Genomic DNA, 13,178 nt, shown 5'->3' on the forward strand with positions numbered 1-13,178 from the left:
AGAATAGTTGCTCATCCGGGAAACTTTCACGCAATGGGATAGCTTCCTTGTCCACAGCAAGACGTCTCAAATGATCCGCAACGTTGTTCTCAATTCCTTTCTTGTGCTTGATTTCAATATCAAACTCTTGCAAGAGTAAGATCGCATAAGCCTCGGTTTCGCTTCTTTCTTCATTAGCAAGAGCGAAACTTTTCTAAAGCAAAAACAATAGCTAACAACTCTTTTTCAGTGGTTGTGTAGTTTTGTTGGGCCTCATTTAACGTTCTAGAAGCATAATAAATAACATGAGGTATCTTCCCCACACGTTTCCCAAGCACCACACCAACCGCATAGTCACTTGCATCACACATGAGCTCAAAAGGCTTGCTCTAATCCGGTGGTTTAATGATAGGGGTTGAAATCAAAAGTTCTTTCAAACGATTGAATGCTGCCATACACTTTTCATCAAAGTTAAAAACCACATCTTTTTGCAATAAGTTGCGAAGTGGTGATTCTATCTTGGAAAAGTCTTTGATAAATCTACGATAAAAACCTGCATGACCAAGAAAAGAGCGTATCTCCCTCACCGTAGTGGGAGGGGTTAAAGCACGAATAAGGTCTATTTTAGATTTATCGACTTCCAAGCCTTTAAAAGATATTATATGGCCTAAAACTATGCCATGAGTTACCATGAAATGACACTTCTCCCAATTAAGCACAAGATTTGTTTCAACACATCGTTCAAGGATTAGTGACAAGTTGTGCAAGCAAAGGTCAAATGAATCACCAAAGACACTAAAGTCATCCATAAACACTTCGATTGTGTTTTCAACATATTCTGAAAAAATACTTACCATACACTTTTGAAAGGTAGCTGGAGCATTGCACAAGCCAAAAGGCATCCTTCTATAAGCAAAAGTACCGAATGGACAAGTGAAAGTGGTTTTCTCTTGATCCTCCGGCGCTATCATAATATGATTGTAACCTGAATAGCCATCAAGGAAGCAATAGTAAGAGTGTCCGGCTAAACGTTCAAGCATTTGGTCAATAAATGGTAAAGGAAAGTGATCTTTTCTAGTAGTGGTATTCAAGTTTATGTAATCTATACAAACCCTCCAACCGGATTGCACACGAGTTGGGACAAGTTCATTCTTATCATTCTCCACCACCGTCACACCTGATTTCTTTGGTACTACTTGTACCGGGATCACCCACTTACTACCGGATATGGGGTAGATAACACCCACGTCCAAAAGCTTTAGTATCTCCTTTTTCACAACTTCCATCATGGGAGGGTTCAAACGACGTTGCGCTTCCCTTGTAGGCTTTGCTTCGTCCTCCAAACGGATTTTGCGCATATAAACGGCATGACTTATACCCTTGATATCAGCAATTGTCCATCCTATGGCCGTCTTGTACTTCCTTAACACCCTTAGAAGTTTTTGCTCCTGTAATTCACTAATCTTGTTAGAAACAATCACAGGTAAATCTTCTTTGTCACCCAAGTATAAGTACTTTAGGTGATCGGGAAGAGGTTTCAATTCTAATTTTGGAGATTTAAAAATGGAAGGTACGAGCTTTTCATCACTGCATGATAAAGAAATAAAAGAGATATTATGAGTTTTCGGGCATCCTTGTAGTGAATTAATATCACCAAGGGCTTCCTTGACTTCATTTCCACACTCTACACCATTATCCATGGATGTAATTAAAACGGTTTCCAAAGCATCATCACCATTCAATTCAAACACTTGTTGTGCCAAAGTATTCATAACATCAATGGAGAAATAAGAGTGGACATCGTTAGGATATCTCATCGTCTTGAAAATGTTGAAACGTATTGTTTCTCCATCAAACTCCATAGTTAGCGTTCCCTTGTCCACATCAATAATGGTTTTCGCCGTTTTCATGAAGGGATGCCCAAGTAACAATAGAAGAGACGTGTCCGGTGACCCTTCATTCATCTCTAACACGCAAAAGTCAGCTGGAAATACTAATTGATTAACCTGCACAAGAACATCCTCAACAATACCCATTGGGTAAACATTAGAGCGATCGGCTAATTGCAATACAATTCCAGCCTTTTTAAGAGGACCTAACTCAAGTGAATTGTGCATAGATGCAGGCATAACATTAACGGATGCACCTAAATCCAACAGAGCTTTGTTAAATGTGGTGTTACCAATTGTGACTGGAATTTCAAAGCTACCGGGATCCTTACATTTCAGTGGGAGTTTGTGTTGTAAGATTTCCGAAGCATTCTCCCCCACAATTAGCACTTCATTACCTTTGAGCCTTTGCTTATTGGTACACAAGTCCTTCAACACTTTCGCATACTTGGGAACTTTCTTGGTAGCATCAATGAGTGGTATGTTCACATGGATCTTTTTAAGAACGTCTAAAATTTCCTTTTCTAGTTCCTCCTTCTTGGAACTTGCAAATCTGCGAGGGAAAGGTAAAGGAGGAACATAAGTAGAAATCGGAGTTTTAGAGTTAGGAATAAGTACCTCAGAAGTGTGGGGAGAATCATCACTCTTCTCCTCCAAAACAGGTTCCTTCGGTGTTTCCACCTTGCCCGAATCAGTAACTTCGGGTTGCACAATTTGTGTACCGCTCCTCAACGTAATAGCATTGACACCCTCTTTTGGGTTAATAGGTTGAGAAGGGAGTTTCCCACTATTTTGTGCCTTCAATTTGTTTATATCAACCGCCATGGAGCCCATTTGTTTCTGCAACTCCTTGATAGCACTCTTAGTTTCTTGCTGACTTTCTTTAAATATGGTAGAAATGCCTTGCATAAACGTTTGAAGCTTTGCATCGATATCGGAACCTTGATTTTGAGGTGCTTGCTGTGTTTGTGGTTGCTGAAATTGTTATTGTTGCGGTTGGAATTGTTGTTGTTGTGGTTGAAATCTACTCGAACGGCTGAAAGTAGGTTGTTGGACCGCTCCTTGCTTGTTGGCATAGCTAAAATTTGGATGATCTCTCCATCCCGGATTGTAAGTGTTGGAGTAGGGATCATACCGTCTTTGCTGGTTTGGAAAAACCGCACTAGCTTGCTCCAACTCTTCACCATATGAAGGTAAAACAACTGCAGCCATCTTTTCCATCATTTTCTCCATATTATCCATCCTTTGATCACGGTGTGATGATGAACCGTAGCTTCATGCACTCTCCTAACCATTGGTTCACCTCTTGTGTAGAATTGTTGCGAGTTTTCAGCCATGATTTCAATCAACTCGGTAGCTTGGGCCACCGTCTTGTTCACTAGAGATCCACCACCCGCTGCATCAAGAAGATATCTATCACTTGTTTGGAGGCCTTCATAAAAGTATTGGATTATCATAGCGTCACTGAATTGGTGGTGTGGACAGCTTGCCACCAATCTCTTCTATCGCTCCCAACGTTCATACAAAGATTCTCCTACGTGTTGCTTTATCCCACAAATGTCTTTGCGAATTTGAGTAGCCTTTGACGCAGGAAAATACCTCTCTAGAAAGAGTTTCTTCAACCCGTTCCATGTAATGACACTTCCAGATGGTAAATAATACAACCATTCCTTAGCATTGTCCGCCAAAGAGAATGGAAAAGCTTTCAACATTGCACCGTCGGCATTAGTCTCTGGTGGTAGCATGGCCGTGACTATGGTATGGAAATCCATGAGATGCTTGTTTGGATCTTCATTCGCCATGCCATGAAACTTTGGTAACTCTCTAATCAACCCCGGCTTGATCTCGAAGGTTGAATTTGTTTGGATACACCATCGTTGTGTATCAAGCCTATGAGAAGCCAAGTCCTTGAGGGTGTGATCACCCATTGCTTTTTATTCTTCTTCAAAAGGTGGTTTTTGTTCAACCAGAACCTCTTGCTCTAGAACTTCTTCTAGTTGTAACTCTTCTTCCACTTCTAACTCTTGTTCTTCTGTTGTATCTTGACTTGGTTGGAGTATTGTGCCTCTTCGAGTAGCTATCCCGCACCTTGGATAGTTCCAATCTTTAAAAGCCAGGGATTAGGTACCTGCAAACAATTCTCGCAAACAAGTGAGAAACAAGACAAGAAAACAAAAAGCAAAGATAAAAGCAGAAATGATGATAAGAAACTAAAAACTTAATAACAAGCCGTATGCCTCCGCGGCATCGGCGCCAAAATTTGATCGTTGTCTTATGCGTCAAAAATAATATTACTTTGTCACAACTTAAAATATATAATATAGCAAGGGTAAGAAAGGATCGTTCCCAGAGAGAGACTTTTTGTTGTTATAAAATCTCAGTTTCTTAGTAACTAAGGGGAGATTTTTGTTTTTATCTAAGCAATAAAAGTAATTTAAAGCAATAAAATAATTTGAATAATCAATAAGGAGAATATATTGGTCACGAGATAGTATCATTCACAAAGATGTATTTTCATCAATGACTAGAATTGATATTTTAATCTCTCATTTATTAAAAGTCCTAAGATACCTTGATCGCAAGTATATCCCGCTAATTCCCTGATTTCATCACAACCACATTAAAAGATGCATATGTGAATTCTTTCTAGAAATCAACCTAACGTGTAAAAGCACAATCAAGTTTAACTTCATAAAAACAATAAGTTCTATGGAATAAGACTAATAGAGGCAACCAAACGTGTAAAGACACTAATTCGATTTAACCAAGGTTATGATTCATATGTGACTAGTAGGATATATCACTATAAGCACTACCCACAATTATGCTACTTAGAATCAGGAATAAACAACTTTTTCGTATTGAAAACCCTAATATAGCTTTAGAAATGAATGCAAATCGGATTGATTCCGGACTCAACCAAGCAAACAATCAAATCATAAAACAATATAAACCATGAATCATAAACAATAAAGTTGAGACAAAACTAATCCATTGATTTAAATAGGGGAAATTAGGCTCAGGCCCAACCCATGGATAACTCATAATATGAGGCCCTTAATTAAAAAAAGTTTAAATCTAGGTCCCGAGTTTTTAAAAGACCTTGCTACCCTTATGCATATTGTCAAGCCCATAATTAAATAAAATTTAAATTTAGGCCCAAAATTATTAAATCTAGGCCCGAAATTATTAAAATACAGTGCGAAGGTGTAAACAGAAGTTACACATGCATATGGCATGTGTAACCAGAAGTTACACATCCTTATGATATGTGTAATGCAAAGTTACACTTGTATATATATGCAAAAAACTAGACATCAAAAAAAATACAATTATTACTTTAATATTCATTTACAATAATTTCTTAGCATGTGTAACAAGAAGTTACACACGCATCTGTTTAGTGTAATTGAGAGTTACATATGTGTCTATCTAGTGTAACTGAGAGTTACACATGCATCTGACTTGTGTATTCAGCGTCAACTCCAGTTCCAGCGAGACCATTACCACGTTTAAGCAATTAGCTTTTGTGAAGTTATCTAAAACCTGAAATATAACAACAAGCAATCAGTATTTATACGATTAAAATGAACAGTAGATAAAACAATGTATATTTCAGTTTCACAAGCATCTGACTAGTGTAGCTAGCGGTTACACATGCATCTTAATTTTGTAACTGGGAGTTACACATGCATATAACATGTGTAACTAGGAGATACACATTCATCTGTCTAGTGTAGCTAGCAGTTACACATGCATATGACTAGTGTAACTAGGAGTTACACATGCACATTGGTATGTGTACCCAAAATTAGTATGTGTAAGTAAAAGTTACACATCTAATTAGCATGTGTAACTGCAAGTTACACATCTAAATTATGTAACTAGGAGTTACACATGCATCAGACTTAGATATGTCAACATAAAATCAGCAAATCCATCTCTAAATGAATAACACTAGCAAAAACGAGAGGTGATTATCAAGCAATTACCAGTCATAAAATAATACAGTTAACCTTGCAAGTGAATGAGAAGCTCTTAATTAAGATATCACTACTTCAGCAGAAAGACGCTGTTAGCACTGTATTAACAGAAAGACGTTTTACAGCGCTAGACTAGATGTACCTAAGCCATTTTCATATTATCGATGACAACGGACATTTTAAGCAACAAAAAGTAAAGCTTCAGATAGTAATTATACTGGCAGAATAATACAAACACCTGAGAACCTTGTGCTAGCACATTAGTATCGCAAAAAATGATCACACAACTGATTCAGCAGGGTATAGATATGAACCCAGGAAAACAAAATGCATGTGTAATCAGTAGTTACACATGCATATGTCATATGTAAACAATAGTTACACATGCATATTAGCATAAGTTACACATACAATCATCATGTGTAACTAGAAGTTACACATCTAATTAGCATGTGTAACTATAAGTATAACCTGCATCTAATTAGTCTAATCTGCATCCACTACTACTCCCTACTACTAGGACTTGATGTTCTTTCCTCAATTTCATAAATATAACCACTATAATAGATAGAAGTTTCATAATTAGGTTACATATGCATATCCCATCAAATTAGCATGTGTAACTAGTAGATACACATTCATTTGGCTTGTGTACCTAGAAGTTACATATTTAATTATCATGTGTAACTACTAGTTACACATCCATAGTCTGCCAATGCTAGTTAAACGTGCAAACTGTCATGTATATGGCTTGTGTGATGTGCAGTTAAACAGATGTATGAGTTAAGTGAAACCATTCCAGACCTATATCCATATACTACCTTTCAAGAAAAAGAAGTATCTAGTCGTAAGTAATCAAGAAGGCTTACTTGATAACGGTGTTCACTTTATCTGTCTGGATGTTGTACATCTTCTTGAAAGCATCCTTGTTTTCTTCTTGTTGTTGTCTTCAATCTTCTTCATTGCGGACTCGGTGGTGAGTGGGTATTTCAGGATCTGGTAATGGTCAAGCTTGTTCCTTGGTAGTGCACTAATACATGGGTACTTGGGATTCCTTGCCTTCTGCAATGTCTTTGGCCTGTGAAATGTGACTGATGTGCAGATGTTCTTAGCCTTCTTCTTAATGGTTGATGCTCCAGCTTTGAGAGCCTTGGAATCTTTGTTAGCCAGCACCTTGGGTCAGCCTTCTTAGTAACTACATGACAAGCAAATGATATCAGTACCATAGCAGCTAGAAAACTTCTCATACAAATGAACAAAACAGGACATCCAAAAATCAAAAACCAATCGACATAGAATAGTCAAATCTATCTCATAACTGAATAAACTAGAGAAAGTATACAAAACTTAATAGTTCGCCCTTACAGAGTTACAGACTCTACAAAAAGAAGGTAAAATTAAAAATGTTACAGTTAGATAGAAGTTTCATATTAAGTTACATATGCATATCCCATCAAATTAACATGTGTAACTATAAGTTACACATCTAATTTGCATGTGTAACTAGTAGATACACATTCATTTAGCTTGTGTACCTAGAAGTTACACATTTGATTAGATGTGTAACTACTAGTTACACATATATAGTCTGCCAATGCTAGTTAATGTGCAAACTGTCATGCATATGGCTTGTCTAATGTGCAGTTAAACAGATGTAATGTGCAGACCTATATCCATATACTACCTTTTCATATACATTGATTCAACGGAAAGCATCGACCCCTTTGATATACATTACAGAATCCATATACTACCTTTATAAGGATGCATAAGTCAACAGTAAAAACCAATCATTGACAGGGATGCTATCGTAGTAAATTTATCAGAAAAAGTTAACCTTGATCACAACAAAAACATAAACATTTAAAAAAGAAGAGAACCTTGTGAAATCAACTAATTACATGTCACCACTAGCACCAGTAGTAGAAACTTAAAATAGTTCATCCTTTATCTTCTCATCATCTCCTTCAATTCATCAATTCTGAAAAACACCACCACTGACTTCAAAATCCTCTTTCAAACCTGCTCCAATACCACCACCTCTACCACCACATCCTCCTCATACTCCTCCAGAACCTGCATCTCCACCATCAACACCACCATAGATTCGTTAACCAAACTCAACATGTGTAGTCAAGATAAGCAACATAAAAACACCAACAAGAGTCCACAACTAGCTCCATTAGAATTATGAAAGATCAGCGTTTTTATTAAATGGAGAATTTAACTAGTATTATCAACAAATCGGCAGAAACAAACAACAAACCTAAACATACCTAGATTCAAAACCTGTTGATTCAATAAAAATAATGTTCTTCTCCGATCTGAATAAAGTCAAGGAAACAAAAATCAGAACCTTATCAAACTAAGAAAGTAGAACTACTAAATCAGGAAAACCTATTAAATCAAATAGAAAACCTTACCTGAAGTAGCTTCGAAACAACAAATTAGAGTCAATTTTATTTTCGAATCACATAACTAGGAATTTTAATTGAATTAAACATGATTAGAAGGGAGAAACTTATCTTTCTCAGCTTTTTGTTGTTGAATCTTCAGATCTAATAGTTGATGACGAATTTTATTGTCTCTGCATCTCGATTTCGACTTATTCACAAACAAATGATGATCTGGAAACATCATCAGTAGATACAGATACAGAAGTAGAGATCAATGTCATTTTTTCCTCTTCGTCGTACATCGGCAGCCATAGATGACATAGATCGAAAACCACTAAATTCTTTTAGCAGAAGATAGAGTAGAACAAAAATCTCTATACATAATTGATTCTTTCTAAATCACAGATCGATTTGCTTGCAAATTGTTGATGTGAAATCAAATCAGAAGATTAGATCTTGTACAACCGAATAGATAAAATCTTAGAAAATGAATCTATGAGAGCAGCTCTGGTTTAGACGGAGAGAGAAAATGAAATAGAAAATGAAAATATCTTCTGATATTCCTCTTGTATAAATACTAAAGGGTAGTCTTGGTATTATTAAAATTCGTAATAATTAATTATGGGCCAGATCTGAAGAAAAATTGATTTTTTGGGCCTAGTAATATCATTTTCTTAAAATATGGAGTTGACAGTGGATGATCCATATAGTGGAGCTTCTATATGTTTGAACCCATATAGTAGGGGGTTCTAGTATTTTTCACATTTAAATATCATGCTTGAGAAATCAAATTTTATCCCGTAACTAATAATAGTTATTTAGCTACTCATAGCTTTTGAGTTCATCATAATCATAATCAATAATAAATGAAGAAGATGAAAAATAAACGAAAGCAAACCCTAGTCGCCGCTCTCCAAAACTCCAACTCCAAGTAGAAAAATACGTGATCCAAAGAATAAAAGCTTTTTCTTTTTGTAGCTTTTCCTCTTTCCAAAACTAGGTCTTCAAAGCCCAAAGCCCAATACAAAGATGTCCACCAAGCCCATATGTGAGAACACCCATGTAGAAAATATGTCCCAAAGGAGGTCGCCGAAAACTGGTAAGATAGCCGGAGGAGCGGTCGGAAAACATCTCAGGTGACCGGCAAAGTCCACCACGGTAACCGGTCAACGAATCAACTCGGTCGGGTCAACTGAGTCAAACCGAGCCAACCAGTCAAATTCACTGAGTCAGAACGAGTCAGCATCTAACTAGCCTGACTGAGCTGAATTAGCTGAGAAAGTTTTGGCCTTGGCCATTGCATTGGCCTAAGTTATGTTGCACAATCATTGTGCTTCAGCAGCTTCATATCTTCTCAATCTCAGTATCTGCATTGCAACATCACTTCCACTACCTGCAGCTTCAATTCCAGCTGCTATTCTACAATCTCAGCATCAAGCGAAACACCACCAGCTGAACTCCAACATCAACACCATATTCAACCTGCAGCATCTCAGATCCATTGTGTAACTTCATTGCAACCCTGTGGCAAATTCATCACCATCAGCTCAGATTAAGCTCCAAATACATATAGCTGCAACCATTCCTGTCCAACTGCAACTTCAGCCTGTTGCAGAAACCAACAATCACCACCAACAATTCAGCTCCCAGCTGCATAGTGAGTTACACCGTACCCATTTCCAGCACCATCAGATAACACTGAACATCATCTCAGCTTCATTTCAGTCACATCAACTCCTTCAAGTCCATCCCAATTTCAATCAGTAAACTCCAGCTTTACTAATTTCCTTATACTTTGAACTCTCTGCACATTCAGTTTGTTCCAACCATTTACACATGATGAACAGGCAACAACACCATGTTCAACTGTCAATCCCAGATGCTACAATACAGTACCATCACCTGCATACCACTCTACCTGCATCTCTTACTGCAGCTCAATCATACATGGCAGCAGCACCATCATTTCTCATCTGACTATAACTCCACCTGCAAGTGCATAACCTGCTTAAACTGCAATAAAGCCAACCCTTTCACTGCCAACAACCACTCAGTTAACTCCATATCGTCCCTGACTTTCTGCAGCTGTACCAGAACCTGCAATATCAACTCCTAACATACATCTAGTTGATCATCAATAAGCCAAGCCACTTCACCACCAATTTCCACTCTCTAGAAACACATAGCATAACCCCACAAATGCACAACACCTTGACTTCTCAGCTTCATATCCCATACAACAGCAACATACACTTGCGCCTCAAGCCAACAGCACAACCAGCAGCATTATCTCCATATCCAATCCATTGAACCAACACAAAGCATCACCATATTCTTCCACCTGCTTCAACTCAGCTCAGATATACTTCAAAAGCTCCATTGTCATTGACTGCAACATCATATGCAGCACAAACTCGAACCAGACACAACCATCTCGCTGTAACAATCCAATTCATTCAAAACCCAACTCCAGTTTCTGTTAAAACCCAGATTTCTTCATTACAGTAGCATACTCGAACGCCCATATCTTCCACTCACCAAATCACAGTCAAACCCAATAATACTCATCGAGTTCTTCACAATTTCTGATTCAAATCTCATTTTGAATCAGTACCAACTTCAGTTATCCGATCTTCTTTTACTTATCCATTGATTTTCATTCAACAGCAACCTAGTTATCTTGATTCTCTTCTCCAAGTTCCTCTCTATTAAGTCATCTCTCCCTTTGTCTAAATTTCTCTCAATCTAGTCTCTCAGCAGTAACAGCGGCAGCTGCTGCTTTTCTTCTCTGAACTAGGGGATAATGATTGAGAAATCATTTTCTCTGATTTTTAGGGTTGTGTAGGAAATGAAAGTGATACAGCTATCCAGGTGAGGCAGATAAGGGCGTACCAATAATTTCTTTAGACATCCGCTCATTATATAGGGGCCACCAAGGTCTGCCCCTTGCTTCTTTAGACTAAGCCGCAGTGGTTGTCTCCTTTCTCCTCCATTGTGCAACCTTAGCCCGCTCCTAATATCACTCGCCGTGAATTGACCATTTTTCCTTTTACGTTCCAAATGTACGATTTCTCCTTCTTTTGCTCAAAAGGACTCAATTGCACCTAATAACTCAAAACTAAACATAAGAGATGCAATTCACAAAGATAATAGCAAAGAAAGTATAAATACTAGATATAAAATTAGGTGTTTCAACAATTTCGATCAACAAGAAATTATCACTCAATCAGAACTTATCTCATCTGAACTCAACAGTTCACAAAACTTGCAGAAATCTTCAACACATCCACAATCCTCGATCATCATTGATCTCATATACACTTCTCAGCTTCCCTTCTACAGATCGACCCTCACCCCTCTTTGTGACCTATTGATTTTTGAACGCCCATTGTCTTGGTTTAGGCCAAAGTCGTACATATTGATCTCTCGAACTTAAAGCACTCCCGTGCAGTGCATCTGTTTGAAAAAGGTTTAAGCAATTTGCTAGTTCGAGGGACCAATTGCTCGTCTCTCCACTTTTCCTTAAAAACCAGCAAATCGTTTTCACCCATCAACACTACTGCATTATGAAGATTAGATGTATCAAACCAAGATTTGATCCAGAACTGAATGGAACCATGGGCATATGCATGTTGACAAATATTAGCATATATTTTGATCCAAAATGCAGAGACAAAGGAGCATTCCATGTATCAAAAGATGAGTGGATGTTTCCTTATGATTCTGACATACTAGGAAAGCAGGATTGATGTCTTGAATAAACTGATTTATTTTCTTGTTTACAGGTAGGATATCTTGTGAGCACTTCCAAATGAACTGTTGAAATTTATGCAGGACTTCAAGTATGAGATTGTAAATTGAATTAGTAGTGAACGTTCCATATTTAGTTAGAGTCCACAATAACCTGTCTTTGCCATGCTTTGGAATCCTTATAGAGGTAATCTTTTCGATTCGAACTTGAGTGAAAAGAGAGTTTAACTTGATGATATCCTAATTTTTGGTATCTGAATCAATGATATCAGAAACCTTTAAATCTTTATTAGTGGCTGATTGAGCTTGTTGTTTCATATTAGAAGGCTTGTAGCTTGAAATCCAGTTATGATATTACCCAAGATTTAAATTTCCATCTCTCATCTGTAATATTTTTTGACAATTGTAAACCCTCTAAAATACTGTATCATGTCCATGTGCCTTTCTTATCTTCCTTTAGTTGTAAAATATATTATTTCTTGCAATGCTTGGCTTTAAGAAGTTGAAACCATTTTGCTTATGATTCATTCAAGAACCTCCAAACTAATTTTGGAAGCATAAATTCGTTGAACATTTGGGAGTCCTTGAATCTTAAACCTCCTTGTCTTTTGGATTTGCATAAGGCTTGCCTCATTTTTCATCTTTTGATGTTGAACCATGGAGCTTAGTGTATAATTAATTTATATATCTCTTTCATCTTGACTTATATTTCTTCCTTCCCAAGCTTGGAGTCCATTATGCATCTTATCTACAACAGGATCAAGACAATTGTCTTTGCTTTTTGGAATGAACAAATTGATTCCCAAATATTTCCCATCTAATTTCATTATATGGATATTTAGTATTCTGGGGATATTATTAAGGTTGTACATGGTAATGGTTATCCGCTAGAACCGAACTGAACCAAATCGATTAGGAAAACATAAATGAGCTATTTATTAATGGTTTGGTTTTGGTGTGAAAGTTAAGAACCGAGGTTAATAGTTTCGGTTTTTGGTTTAGCATAAAACCGAATACAAAACCATTGTATAAACTAATTGGTTTTGATGTAATATCAACCACTGGATGTATCTTAGATTAACTGTTTCTAATCTTATCCGTACAAGGAGAAGTATGAGGGGGGAACTCTGTCTCTCAGAGTTACAGAGTAATATTAAGATCTCCAACTGTCACCCAAATAA

At 37.2% G+C, this 13,178-nt stretch overlaps 1 long non-coding RNA gene across 1 annotated transcript; it reads right to left on the bottom strand.

Annotated features, from left to right (window-relative positions):
* Positions 1-6,806: 6,806 nt before the first annotated feature.
* On the bottom strand, positions 6,807-11,038 carry LOC113313189. Its single transcript, XR_003341746.1, has 3 exons — positions 8,128-11,038; positions 7,732-7,927; positions 6,807-7,046 (listed from the first exon to the last, which is right to left on the bottom strand). It is a non-coding gene; the product is annotated as an uncharacterized LOC113313189 (long non-coding RNA).
* Positions 11,039-13,178: the final 2,140 nt, after the last annotated feature.

This window comes from Papaver somniferum, chromosome 9 (assembly GCF_003573695.1).
Source record: "Papaver somniferum cultivar HN1 chromosome 9, ASM357369v1, whole genome shotgun sequence".
In the NCBI taxonomy this organism is placed as follows: domain Eukaryota; kingdom Viridiplantae; phylum Streptophyta; class Magnoliopsida; order Ranunculales; family Papaveraceae; genus Papaver; species Papaver somniferum.